Source organism: Balaenoptera musculus, chromosome 18 (assembly GCF_009873245.2).
Source record: "Balaenoptera musculus isolate JJ_BM4_2016_0621 chromosome 18, mBalMus1.pri.v3, whole genome shotgun sequence".
Classification (NCBI taxonomy): Eukaryota; Metazoa; Chordata; class Mammalia; order Artiodactyla; family Balaenopteridae; genus Balaenoptera; species Balaenoptera musculus.
The window spans coordinates 30,878,778-30,892,792 of record NC_045802.1 but is presented as its reverse complement, the minus strand read 5'-3'; positions in this window follow the sequence as shown (position 1 = coordinate 30,892,792).

Genomic DNA, 14,015 nt, shown 5'->3' with positions numbered 1-14,015 from the left:
GAGTGGAATTCACCCAGATGAAACAACATATTGGTGAGAAGGCATGTATTTCAAACCTAGATCTTGGTTAAAATCCTGCACGGAATGTGTCCAGGCTTCAGTTTTCTAATGCATTAAAAAGGAGATAGTGATAATAATATATAAAAAAGTATTTATTTTTAAAATTAAATAGATAAAATATATTAAATCAATTGGACAAAGTATATGTCTGTTTTCACCTTCCTTAGAACTTCCATATTCACTCATGTATTTAAGACCCTCTTGTATTAGTTATCTTTTTATTTACACAGGAACTAGCATTTTTATTTCAAAGCCAAATAAATGTCTTACACTTTGAAGTAATGAATAATAAAATTAGTTCTTAAAAATCAGCACTAACATTTAAAAACAAATTAATATGAGCCAGACACTGTTGTATATACATTATATCATAAACATAATCACTTTTATATTCACAATAACCTAATGAATTAGGCATAATTGTACAAATGAGTAAATGTAACTCAGATAATATATAAATTTCTCAAGTTCACCCAGATTACAAGAGTTTGAAGTTGATTTGCACATATATATTTCTGATTTCAAAGCCTGTGCTCTTAATAAGTGATCTCTAATTAAGTATATCTCAAATTCGAAGTAGAGAAACTTTTGGATGAGAATAAAGGAAAAGAAGTGAGTATTTTAGGACTTATCACATAATGAATAGCAAATATATTCATTCTCCTTATTTGCTTCTAGCCCATGTTGGGACTGATGAAATAAATGTATATAGATATGCATGCTGTGCAACATACATAAATAATGCAAACCAATCTTTTAAAACTAATTCTATACAAGAAAACAAAATTTAAAATGTGTAAGGCAAAGAGAGAACAAGGCACCATCCAAAATTCTATCTCACAAATGAAATCCAAGGGCACAAGCCAAAGGTTATAATTTTGATAGCGTACAAATATTTGGTAGAAACCCTCACTAAATGTAACAAAATGAACTAGTTTGGTATAAATATTTTTTTTTCCTGAAACGTTCCCTTAGGAACAGCCAGATCTGTTGTTCAAACACTGCCACCCACATCCATATGTATCGTCTTCCCTGCCAATGTTTTTTAGTTAGTTTTTGCTTTGTTTTGTTGTTTTGCTTTTAGCCACCATGTAGACCTTAAACAGCCATATATATATACACACACATATATCATGAGACATATGTGACACATATGACATAACTTAAGAAAAAGTACTTTCAATTAAAGTGTAATTGGGCAATGCTTGCCATACTGAAGACATTTGAATTCATTGCTAGTTACCAAGTTTCCTGGTAATATGAAGTAAGACCTTCTAGAATCTAGATAATTAGTACAAATAACACATTGGGAAAACAAACCAAATTATCACTTCCTTTTGAAGAAAATCACTTATTCCCTTGGAAAAATATCTGTCTTCGTGGAATAACTCTTTCACTCTAGTTTTAGCATATTGTTTTGGTGTTTATTAAAACTTCAAGTGGAAGTCATTCAGTCTAAATATGTCTATATAATATATATGTCTAAATATCTTATTTTGCTTTAACACTAGATTTCTGTTAAAACAGAACACTTCATTATGTTTATTCATCATCATTTGACTGTGAGGCTGCTGTAAGTCAAAAATAGTCAACACTTGTGGAATGTATAGTAATTGAGAGCAACAGTAAATTACATTTTAAGGGCTCATCAAAGTGAGAATGAGACACTTCAATGCCACTTCTTGCTTCCTTGTTGGGAACTTTGCCAAAATGGAGAAATTTAAAGACTTGTTAAGCAGTGCCTTATCTCATTGACCTTTCTTCATTTGGAAGATTATCACTCCACCTAACCATGATCTCATGTTGTGGAGGTTCCCTGGATGGCATTGATTTGCTTTTTTTCAACTCAGCTGTGGGTAAGGGCAGACACTTATTTAGAGTCATAAAATCAAATACATTTCTGAAGCCAGATCATATGTCTCATGATATTTCTATGGTGCATTCTGGTGCATCTCACAATTTAATGCTTACATTCTGGAGAAAAAAAATATGGGGAATGGGATAAGGAAAAAAATTATTTTGGACAAAAAAAAAATATCCCAGGATAACAAATGACCACAATAAAATATTCTTCTATAATAGTTTCTCTCAAATGGTGCCCATATGTTCTCTGAAATATGCAGACATATCTTTGAGTGCCACAACATTTTCTACCAGAGCTTTCAAAGTATAAGCTTTCATTTTTAAAATCATAGAAATTTTAGTTATTAAATTAAGACCTATCAACACTTAATTTATTGCAGTAGGCTAAAGAGAAAAGAATAGAGACAGAATTAATATGTAAATGAAGCATTCATTCAAAAGACATCAGGGTATGTGTGCTAATTAATGTTTTATAAAAGGTCAAAAAGAGATAAGTGGTAGGAGATTTGTGTTATTATAAGATGCACAGGAGTTTAACAATGCCAAACTTGCAACCACCTGCAGTCAGTCCCCAAACAGAGCATTGGGCCGTGTTCATACTCATGTTTCTAGCAGCAATTTAGTTTCAACAAAACACAATCATTTACCATCTTAAATTAATTTTGGTTAATTTGAATTATATAGGATTTGTATTCCTGTTTGTATGTAATTTGTAATTTCTTTTTTTTTTTCAGTTAAAAATGATCAATGTACGGAATTCATATTTAGTTTATATTTAATTTTGTACATAGTTAACTAACATAATAATACAAATAATTTGTTAATAATTGAGGACTTTTGGATATGTTTTCCTTTAAGGAAGTAGAGGTGCTCCAAGGAGATATTGAGAAATCTTTCCCTATACCATACTTGCCAAGAAATCATTCTATGGGTTGATGATAATTTTGACAGCAATCAGTCATTCTAGTATAAAATTTCCTATCAGTATATTTTCCTAAACCGGTCACAATTTTGGGGGCATTTGCTAGAACTCCATTCTTCCCACCAATTTCTCTATCCCTTTGTTCACTGTACAGACTGCTACTTAACCTCGAGAATAGCGAGGTAGTTATTATTTTCTGTGGCAACCCTTTTGATGAAGACATTTGGGAGAATCAATGTATACATGCCTTGGGCATGAAATTAATTCAGGTTACATTTCTCAACACGGTCCTTGACTGTCTTAAACCAAACCTACCGTTAAGAAAATTGGCTCCAAGCACTGACAATATTATGGTACACCACTTGCATTAGTTAGGGTTCTCTAGAGAAAGAGAACCAATAGGATATAGATAGATAGATGATAGATAGAAAGATAGATAGATAGAAATAGATATTGTATGGAATTGTCATATAAAATTAAATATTGCACTCCATATATATTTCAAAATAAACATATTATGAAAACAGAACATATTTGTGAGATCCAGTACTTATTTTATTCTCCCCATAATCAATTTGATTATTTAAAAATATCAAATATGACAATCACTTTAGAGCTTATTTTTAATTTTATACCACTGCTTTGCTGATGTTCTGAACATGGGCATAGACTACTCACTGGGAGATCCAGGTACCATCTATACCCCCAACTGATCTTCCTCATGTAGATACATTAAGTTCTCAAGTACTTAATATTAAGTTATGAACTTCATGTCAAATTTAGCTATTATTTATTGAGATCTCTGAAATGAAACAGTAATGAGAATTGAACTGGCATAGTTTCCTGAGAAAAACCTAAGCCAAGATACTGAAATGAAATAAAGGAAAAGAGCAAAAGAATGTAATGTTTAATAAGAGATAGTATATGGTTTTGAGATAGTATAAGAGATAGTATATGACTCTTAGGTTTTCAAAGTATTCAGTTGAGTTTATTGTGGATATTTAAAAGTGCGATAACATGCAGGGTCCGTTTTTGTCCGGTAAGGTGTGGAGCTCTGATTTTATTTTGACACCCCTTCTACTCCCCTCCCCCAGTGTTCAATAATACCTAAATGTTTTCTGGTTGGTGGAGATGAGAGCACTGTAAGAATTAAAGAGGAATATTTCTGGGACTATTTGTTTTCTTAGGTGGTCATTTTTTTTAAATCTTGGGGCTGGCCTTGTAGGCACGTGTACATTGAGACTTTTTTTTTTTTAAGGACAATTTGGTCTTAAATGAAATTAAAAGGACTACTTTTATTGAATAAAAGTATTACTAAAAATATGTGTATCTCTTAAACATAAATTATATTTTAAGTTTTCAGGGTTTTTTTATACTTGATATACTTTTGTAAAATGCTATTGAAATTTCATGATTATATTATATTTTATATTTGGGTTAAAGAATCTTTCATTTAACATTTCATTTTTATTTAAAATGAGTCACATATAAATTTCTCCAGTGTGGGCTATTACCAAGATTTCTTCCTGTGGAATCCTAAAAGTTCAGATATGCTAAAAATACAAGAAATTTCCCATGGGAATTTTGTTCTTTCTGGATAAGACGTAAGAATATTTTACTTTCTTATGAAAAACACAATGCAACAGGTGTTAGGTTTCAGGATTCGGCGGGAATTAGAAATTAAGTTGTTTTATCCAGATTAGATACTGATTTTTTAAAAAATAATGCTCACTTTGCCTGTGGAAATTTAACTTAATCCTATGCCATTATTTTAGATAGGCATTAAAAGTTGTTTTAATGAGCTTTGAAAGAAAACTAAACACTTACAATTTTTTTCCTTGAATTTTCTCTCCTTTAGCATCTTTTCTACTTATTTAAAAATAATTTTATTGATCTCCAAGAAAACTTACTGAGCTTTCTTTGGAGCTATTTTTTTTAAGAATTCAAAATATAGAGTGATTTCTTTTTCTTCTAATAAATTGTTCTTCCCCAATTGTTTTTATCCTCTCCCCCTTTTCAATTCTAAACATGTCTTTTCAAGTTCTTCTCACAGTTGCCACTTCAGACATTTGTGATTCCCCTTGTAATTTCCAGGTGCTTGGTTTCATGGATTACATGTGCTGCACAAAGCTAAAATCACTATAATCAAATGTTTAACACAGTGCTTTCGGTGGAACACAATTACAGATGATTCTGAGCATAATCCGAGGAAAGGTCAATTCACTATTTTAAATTGGAAATACTTGCAATAATGATACATATTTTTCTAAAATTCCATTACAACAATAGTCTTTTCTGCATGTTGACTTGACTTTGATAAAAGATCCATAGTTTTAACAACTATCTGAGTTACAAAGCAAGACTCAATTACACCAGCTGGTATTGACTGATGTATTTAATAATGTAATAAAGATGTCAACCATGACAGAATCGGTTAGTTTGATATTAAGGCAAAGTGCCATTTATTCCACAAAGTTGGCTAATAAAAATACGGCCTACTATATGATGAGACCTGTCAAGTAAATTTATGATATGCCAAATTCATAAGCTCTTAAGTATTTCTTTGGAGTTTGGCAGAATGGGCAGCCTATAGCGTGCTCTCTGTTTGTGTAAGAAACAAATACATTGAATGGAGGGTGAGCTGGCTAGTAAGTGGTCCACATTACAAGTGAGTAATTGGAAATATTTCATGTTCTATATCTTTTATCAAGAATATTTTTCTTTGGAGAGTTCTATATTTCACATTTAATTTTTATGTTCACTTGCAAGTTTCTCTGGTCCCACAATTCAAAGAGAGTCTGTTGAAGGGAAAATTAGAGGCTGTGATTCAGAATTCAGTGAGTCTAGTCCCTGCAGAAACTTGGCAGAGGATAGAATCAGTTCTTAGTATGCCAAATTGAGTGGCCCTGGGCCAGATGCTAATTTTGAATGCACGGCACACATCACTTTGTGTCTCGATTAAGCCATGTCTGTGAATCCCATGCAAGCCCAGCAACAGATTTTGTGCAACATATATATTAGCGTTCAGCCCATCATAAATTTAATTCTGGCTTTAAACATGTAAGAGAAATCACTTCTTTTAGGCTAATAAATTCTACCTCTTTGAAAAAAAACGAATAAGGAATTTTAATTGACGTTTTGTCCATGATTCCTTATTCAAAATTTAATAATCTCAATTTTGGTCATTTCTTAAGAAAGCACATTCAAGAAGAGAGATTTAATCTTACACAAATGTAAAAATGTGATAGGAATAGCATAAGATTTTTTTCCCCTTCCACTTTCTTCTTTAGTATGTATTAGACAGAAATGTATTCATGAATGTGGATTTGTTCATTAAGCTAATTCAATCATCTTAGAGAAGACTAATAAAAACTGTGGAGCACAAAAAATTAAATGTCAGTGTGTAAAACTGGATTAAAAAGTTTTATTTGATTATCAGTATTTTCACCTTATTTGAATCATACTGCTGTTTTATCATCTGGTGACCTCACCAGAATGTTCCTGTCTGTTTTCTACGTTGGAAAAATAAAGCCGTCAGTGTATATAAGCCTTCAGAAACATGACCCTTTCCATGGAAGTAGTTTTAGCATTGTTCTTGTTTGAAGTCATTTGTAAATAAATAAATAAATAAATAAATAAAATTTTAATGTAAAAAAAATAAAGTTACTGATGTAGGTTTTTTGTTTTTTTGTTTTTTTTAAATGGGAGTTGGAGCTACTGAGTGATAGAGAGATTAATGTACTGACCTTGACCTTGAACTGTGCCAAATTGCACTGTTTTCAGCCAGATTAAAAAGACCACGGTGAACCAGATACAGCTGGCTCTGTGAGTTACAATAAAATATAATATTCTTGTAAATCTATTGTCTGAGAAGTATACACAAAAGTCTATACTAATAAGTTTAAAAAAAAAAAACAATATATGAGAAACGTTGACCTTTTGTTCAGAGAAAAAAGTCCATTAGTTAAACGATTGATTTTGTGCTTAATTTTTTTCTCTGCAGCATTTTATTTCCTTTCTGTGTTCCTTTTTAGTTTGTTTTATGCCACTCTGAGTATTTAGTCACCATTGGATACTTAACAGAGAAAGGAGAGGAAAAGGCAAGGACCAAATTAGAAACTCTTTTTGAATTGCTGGCTCTTATTCCAGCCAATCTTCTTCTGGAGTTGGAAATAATGTTGTTTTCTTTTTTTTTTTTTTGAATTTAGGGGAAAAAAAGAGTTTAGTGTAAATTATATCGTTATTTTACATCATGCTTGCTTCGGCCTAAGGGAAACACAAATTGAAATAAAAGAAACTTTTGAAGCACAGTATGAAAAAATCTTGTTTTCATCCAACACTGGTTGACTTTGAATAGATCTAGTCTAAATTGTGGGTACCGTGGTCATATATAATGGAGATGAGATTGGGGAGGTCTGACATCTCTTAATTTATTTATTCCACCAGTGTAATGCTAGCCACCCCCTGTTTTTATTATACCAATTTAACGCCAGCCATTTCCTGTTTTCATTAGACCATTGTAATGCTAGACTCCTACTGTTCTCATTAGTGCAGGACTGTGTAATGGCAGCCACCTCATGTTTTCATTATAACAGAGCTGTATGGTGCCAGCTGCCACTTGTTAACTTTACTGAGAAGCATTTGACCATGGATTACATACTTTTACAAGCTAGCGGCAAACAAGGTAAAGGCATCCCAGTTTCTGGTAAAATAGTGGTAAGTGCTTAAATGACTTATCAGCTATTAATGTGCAAGGAAGAGTTGTTGGTGATGACTGGGAAACTACAATAAACTGAGTAAACCTTTGAATGGTTTTGTTATTATTGTTGCTTTGTTGTGCTTTGTTGTGCTTAGAATTGTCTGTCTGACAATGACCTTCAACAAGATTTTGCAATGATGTATTGTGGCTATGTGTAGATAGATTTGTATTGCTCAGATGAGTCCATTTGCAATAATGGATAGCATTCATTGAGAGTTTTCCATGTGTCAAAATGTTTCTAAGCTTTTTATGTCTTATCTCATTTATTCCTTACAATTACTTTAGAAGTTACTCTTGCACACATTTTGATGGATGCAAAATGCATCATTTTGCAACCTCAGATTGCTGTATTATTAACTTTACCAAATAGGGTGATTGACAGATGTGCATAAGTTGGTTGAAATGATTAAAAACCGTTGTGACTTGTAACCTGTTAGTGTTTCCTGGGAAACAAAGTCCGAGCCATCTGTTAGGGGACTCTTTAAATGACTGTAATAAGTCACCTTTAAAATGGCAGCTGTCACCCTAGGATTTGAACCTTGAAGCCCCCAAAGAAAATGCATGTATATAATGATGCCTGTGCTTCAATGAAAAAGGAAAGTATATCGCCAAGTTTCATGCTCTTGATCACAGAAGGAGGTCAGAAAGCAGTGCTTTGTTACATTAGGTTGTGATCTACAATTAGCACCCCCATCTGTCTGAGGCCAATAACAGTCAGAAAAGCAGGAGTGATGTTGAAGGTTGGTAAGACATTCTATGTCTCACTTGTCTTTTACATTTCCCAAAATGAATATACCCTCACAATGAACTTTGTAGGGCTCAGTATCACCTGTGGAAATTACCTTTATTGAACTGCAAGCACTGTAAAGACAAAGGAAGAGAGAAGATCGAAACAGAAAGTCAGTGCACTAGTCATGAGGGTCTAAAGCATCGGGGTCTTTCATGCTCTCCGGACTGCTGGGTTCGGTATTGCTAAGTGAGGATGGGTGGGTGAGAAGTTTCTTATATTCATTCTTTTCTTTAACTGTTTCTATTTCTCTCTTGTTTTGGTATTTCATCTAAAATAGGGCAGGTGGAGTCATAACATTTGCTGTGAAATAAAATGCAAATTCCACTATGCAAATAAACCATTAGAAGGTAAGTTAACTTGAACAGTAGTGGTATTTCAGTGATTATATTGCTTTTTAATATAGAAAGATTCCAGCATAAATAAAACCCAGCAAGTTTCTGTATGTGCTGGGGGGTGACTGAGTCTCACTGGAAAGAACACCTCAGAGGTTGAGGCTATGGTTTTCTCTTTCACCCCTCGAGTGCTTTTCAACATGTTCCTGGACTGTTAGTAACACTAGCCTTCACTACAGTGTATACTAACTTTAGTTTTAACACACTTAGTGCATATTTAGCCAAGTTGTACCAAATAAAATCTCAACTGTGGATTGGCTATGGTAACTACTGTTTATATTAATTATCCTGTCAATGTGCAGACTTTCAACTTTGCCACTGGAGTTCCTGTCACCCTTTTAATACATTACCATTATTATTTTTAAACCAGAGTCATTTCAAGTTCAAATTCATGAAATGTGCATTGGAACCACCCACCCTGCCTTACAGATGGTAAAACAGAATATGTGTCAAGAGAAATAAAACTTTTAAGAAACCATTTGCACTCACCTTCCCCTCACCTCATTTAGAAAGTCAATCTGAAATTTTTTGGCATTCCACATATTACTTTGAAAGATTCGGGTAGAAAGATGTTTAAGAAATCAATAGAGGCATTCATTCTACAGCATCCAGATATATTCATGGTCACCTAGCTTCTGTTTAAACATTGCTATTCCTTGATCTGACACCTCCTACCACCATCACGTTTTTTAATACCTGGCCCCACAAAGTCCTAATGTCATAGGAGTGACAGATTTCACATACACGTTAAGGACAGGTGACTTGAGGTTGAAAGATAAATTGATCATATCATTTGACCTCTTATTCCACTGAGATAGTCCCAGAGGCAGACTCTTCCCTCCCTTTACAGCTGGGGAATTTTGTTTTACCTTCCCTTCTTAGGAAATCAGCTTTCAACTGCTTCAGAAGGAGTAAACAGCCATCCCAAGCAACACCTTTCCATTCCATGGAGATTCTTCCAATATATGTGTTACTGGTACCGATTAGAGTATGAGATAATACTCCTGCAAGAGACACTGGCCTGCCAATCTCCAGAGCAGAATATACCCACAAGAAATTGGAAATAAGTCCTTATGCTAAGTAATTTAGGAGAATTCCAGAACTCCTCTCAAAACTCAGGAAGAAAACATGTCAATCCATTTAATGGTCAATGTCCATTACCCAAAACCTAATGTTGTTCACTGCTCTTTCCCTAAACACCTCCTTTCTAAGGCAGAATTTCTCAACCTGGACATTAGTGATATTTTTGACAAAATAAATCTTTGTTAGTTGGGGGGAGCACTGTATTGTGCACTGCAGGATGTTTAGTTGCTACAGATGCCAGTAGCAACCCAACTCCCCCACCTCTTAACAACCCAAATTGCCTCTATATACTGCCAAATATCCCTGGGGGGCACAACTGCCGCCAGTTGGGAACCACTAATCTAAGGCCACTATTCCTTATTTCAGTGCCTAAATAATCAATAATTTAAATCTCCTCTCTGATATGCATGGAACATTATAGAAGCATTAAGATAGTACACCTATATCAGCCTGGAGGGCCCTGGATGAGTGGACTCAGACAAAAATATTTAGAAATAGAATTATTCTGCCTAACAGAATTCACACAGATACCAGACTGGAAAATCTGGGAATGTTAAAAAGCCACTTTTCCATGGGATGAAAATCATCCATGCTCTTGGTCTTCGCCTTTCTCTTTTGTCTCTCTTTGCCTCCTAAAGCTTCAAACATGATTACAGATTTCAAAGGAAGAATTATTTCTGGGAAGTTGGAAACATACACATAAATACTCTGCTGAGGGCTTGAAGCTGAGAATTGCAAGATTCAGCAAAGTTGGCATTGCCCCTAGATGGTTGGACTCAACCCAAGAACAAGGTGCTATTAGGCAGCATCTTATAAAGAATGGATCACCAGGCAGCAGCAAGCTGTCCTAGTGTTATTTTCCGAATTCACATTCAGCTTGGCAAGCCTTTCACAGAGCTCTCCCAGCTGGTGAGCCTAATTCAGGTATCCTCAAGTTTCTTCTTCCTTGGAATAGAAATTCACATGACACGTCATAAACTCAGCATTCAGTACAATCCCCATCTTGACCTAACCCACCTTCCCAATCCTTTCTAGTTTTCTAATCAGAAAATACTTTGACTTTATTTAAATGTTTTTGCACACGCTGCCTCTCTCTCCTTCCAGAATGCATTTCCTGTACATCTCTGCTGCCAAAATCCTGTCCCACCTTAAATGCTCAATTCAAATGCTGCCTTCTCCAAGAAACTGTCACTGATTCCCTCCCCACCTCTCACTTCCTCTGCTGAAAGTACTTGTTCTCTCTCTCTTTCACTCTCATTTTTTACCCACTGCAACTTGTACTTCTTTCATAGTACCAACTACAAACTGTGTTTGTGTAAATAACTTCATTTCCCAGTATATTTTAAATTTTATAGAGACAGAGACTGCATTTTGTTAATATCTGTATGCTCCATTGTATTCAAAAACACTATACATGCTCCATAAATTAATGTTGAATTGAATTGAAATGTCACATTCTCGGGAAGGAAAATCACCAGAGAGGCCACTTCTGACCCATTCATTTATTTCCTTTTCTCCTTTGCATTATGAACACAGATTAAATTTTAGTAGTTATCCAAAATGAAAGAAATGATGAAATATGTACAATAGTTGAATTTTCGAGGTGTTTGCAGAAAAAAGGCAGATTGAGAAATCATAAGCACATCTCAGAAGTAAGGGTCTTTTCTTATCTTCAGTCAAAGCCAAACATTTCACATGATGAGCTTTTAAAATGAGAATTTCTTAACAGATAGGAATTACTAATAATAGAGTAAGATAATTCACTTTCTTTCACTTTTTCAACTTTTCAATGAAGTAGCTAGGCACTCTTGCATAAAGATTTTAACTAAGACCCTGCATCCTAACTTATTTACCACTGTTTATACTGTTACATTCTATTATGCATTTTGTCAATTTTAACGCTCCATGTAGGTTACATCTAAAAAATGGCTAATTTTCCTATAGGTTAATAAAAGCAGTTAGAACATTTTGATGAGACTATTGGGTAAAACATCACTACCTCCATAACTGATCCATAAATATGAAGACACATGGAAAATACTTATATACTGATATCTATATGAACATATCTAATGGAAAAACAAATAGATGAGAAAGACTATATAATAGTTGATGTTGAGATAAAATTATGAAATTAAGATGAGAATAAGAGACTAGTCACATGCAAGACAGTAGATAATATTATAAAAATTAATGCTATAAAGATATATGTAAAAATCTGATTTATAATGGAAAGAATAAAATAAAAATTCAAAAATCTTACATCAAAGCAAATTATTGTATTGAAGACATTGTCTTTCAACTGCAAAAGTAAGGAGGAATAATATCAAAATATGATTTAATATTGCTAAAGAGATAGTGTTGAGATATTCAGCCGATCAATAAAATGAATGAATGAATATCTCATATCATCTATTTGAAGTTAAATTTTCAAAACATAAAATAGTGCTAAAGGTACATTAAAATTTATTTCTGGACCTCTTGAAAGTCAGGTTGGTTTTCTGTATATTGGAAAGAGAGATATTTAAAAATGTATGAGTAAGCAAAATTCAGGAAGGATCAGAACACTTCACTTTTGGTTAACCAGCCTGAAAATGATAGCAATTGCTCTCTCTCTTTTTCATCAGGTCATTGAAGACGGCAGTGGTATAATATTTTATCAAATGAGGATGAGGTAAGTCATAAATAAAACAACATGTTTTTCATCCCTTAGCCACATTGTTACTACTCAAATTCTGTCTTTTATTCTGTGATACTGGCTTTTGAAATGATTTGACTCTCACACCTCTATATGTGCATATGAATCCATATATATATATGAATGTAATATTTAAATGTCCTTTCAATATTATTAGAGTTTATGTAATTATTTCTAAGAAGCCAATTAATAATCTTATTAATTTAATATATACAAAATTTCATAATATAAAGGAATTAAATAAAGTCTATGGATTTCTTCCAGGTGAGAATATACCAACTTCATGTAAAAACAAATCTTCCATAATATTGTTTCAGAATATTTTGGAGATCATACCATCAATGCTGTGAAACATTTTTATAAATGACAGTAAAAAATTGAGGACAATCTTAAGAGAGGCTCAATTCTTGTGATGTCTTTTCTTTTTCTTGGAGACTACAATCCCTATTCTCTATTTTCAAATTATTTAATGTTGTTATGAACTATTAACATAGAGGGGATCTAAATTATAGGATGTGACAGTCAATTTAAAGGGGAAGGCACATTACTGACATAATTTAATGTTTTAGGGATGATAAATTTAATATATTAGAGAGGCAAGATATTAGATAGGGCAAGATTGCAGAATTCACAAAATCTGGAACAAATAGAAGAACTGGTCATTAAGTTCAAGTGTGGGCTTAAGGCTTCCAAGATCATTGCTCTTGGATAAGTCCATTGACCTCCTTGAGCTTCAGAATCCTTAATTCTGTAATGCCTTGTAAATTTGTGAAAGTTCTCTGGGAATTGGAAAATTCTCTATAAAGAGAATTTATCAGTATTAATTTAGGCTTGTGTAATTATTCTTTTATTTGGCCTGCCTGATGTTATAAACCCTTAGGGAAATAAGAACAATTTTTATATAAGTAGTGTTGAACACCAATATTTTATACAAAATATCATGATAATCTGTGTAAGTTGAACAAAAAGAGGGATCCAAACTTGGTTCTGTTTGTTTTTTGACAATCTTTGAAAAGTATTATGAAGTAATTTGACTGAGTATTGTAACTTCAGGAAACTAGATTTTGAAATATATATCATAATCAAAATATAGTTCATTAGGATGCTATAGATCATTTATAATTTGTTCCTCTCAAAGTGAAATGTTTCATTTGTAAGACCAAAAATAGAACACTTATTCCATCTAATGGGGGAGGTCAGACTGTGTGATACAAAATTTGTAAAATCTCACTAAAATTTTCCCTCCTTTAATCAATCTTTGTACATAAGATACTCATTAACATCTAAAATAGTTTGAAAAAACGAAGTTACTTTTTGATAACTTTCTGAAATATTAAAAAGGGGGAACAATGAAAGAAGTTGCACCCTCTTTTATAAATATTGAGAATTTAATCCCTAGTGTACAGTGGATTATCCAGAATTATTAATGTCTAACATGAACAGAAAAT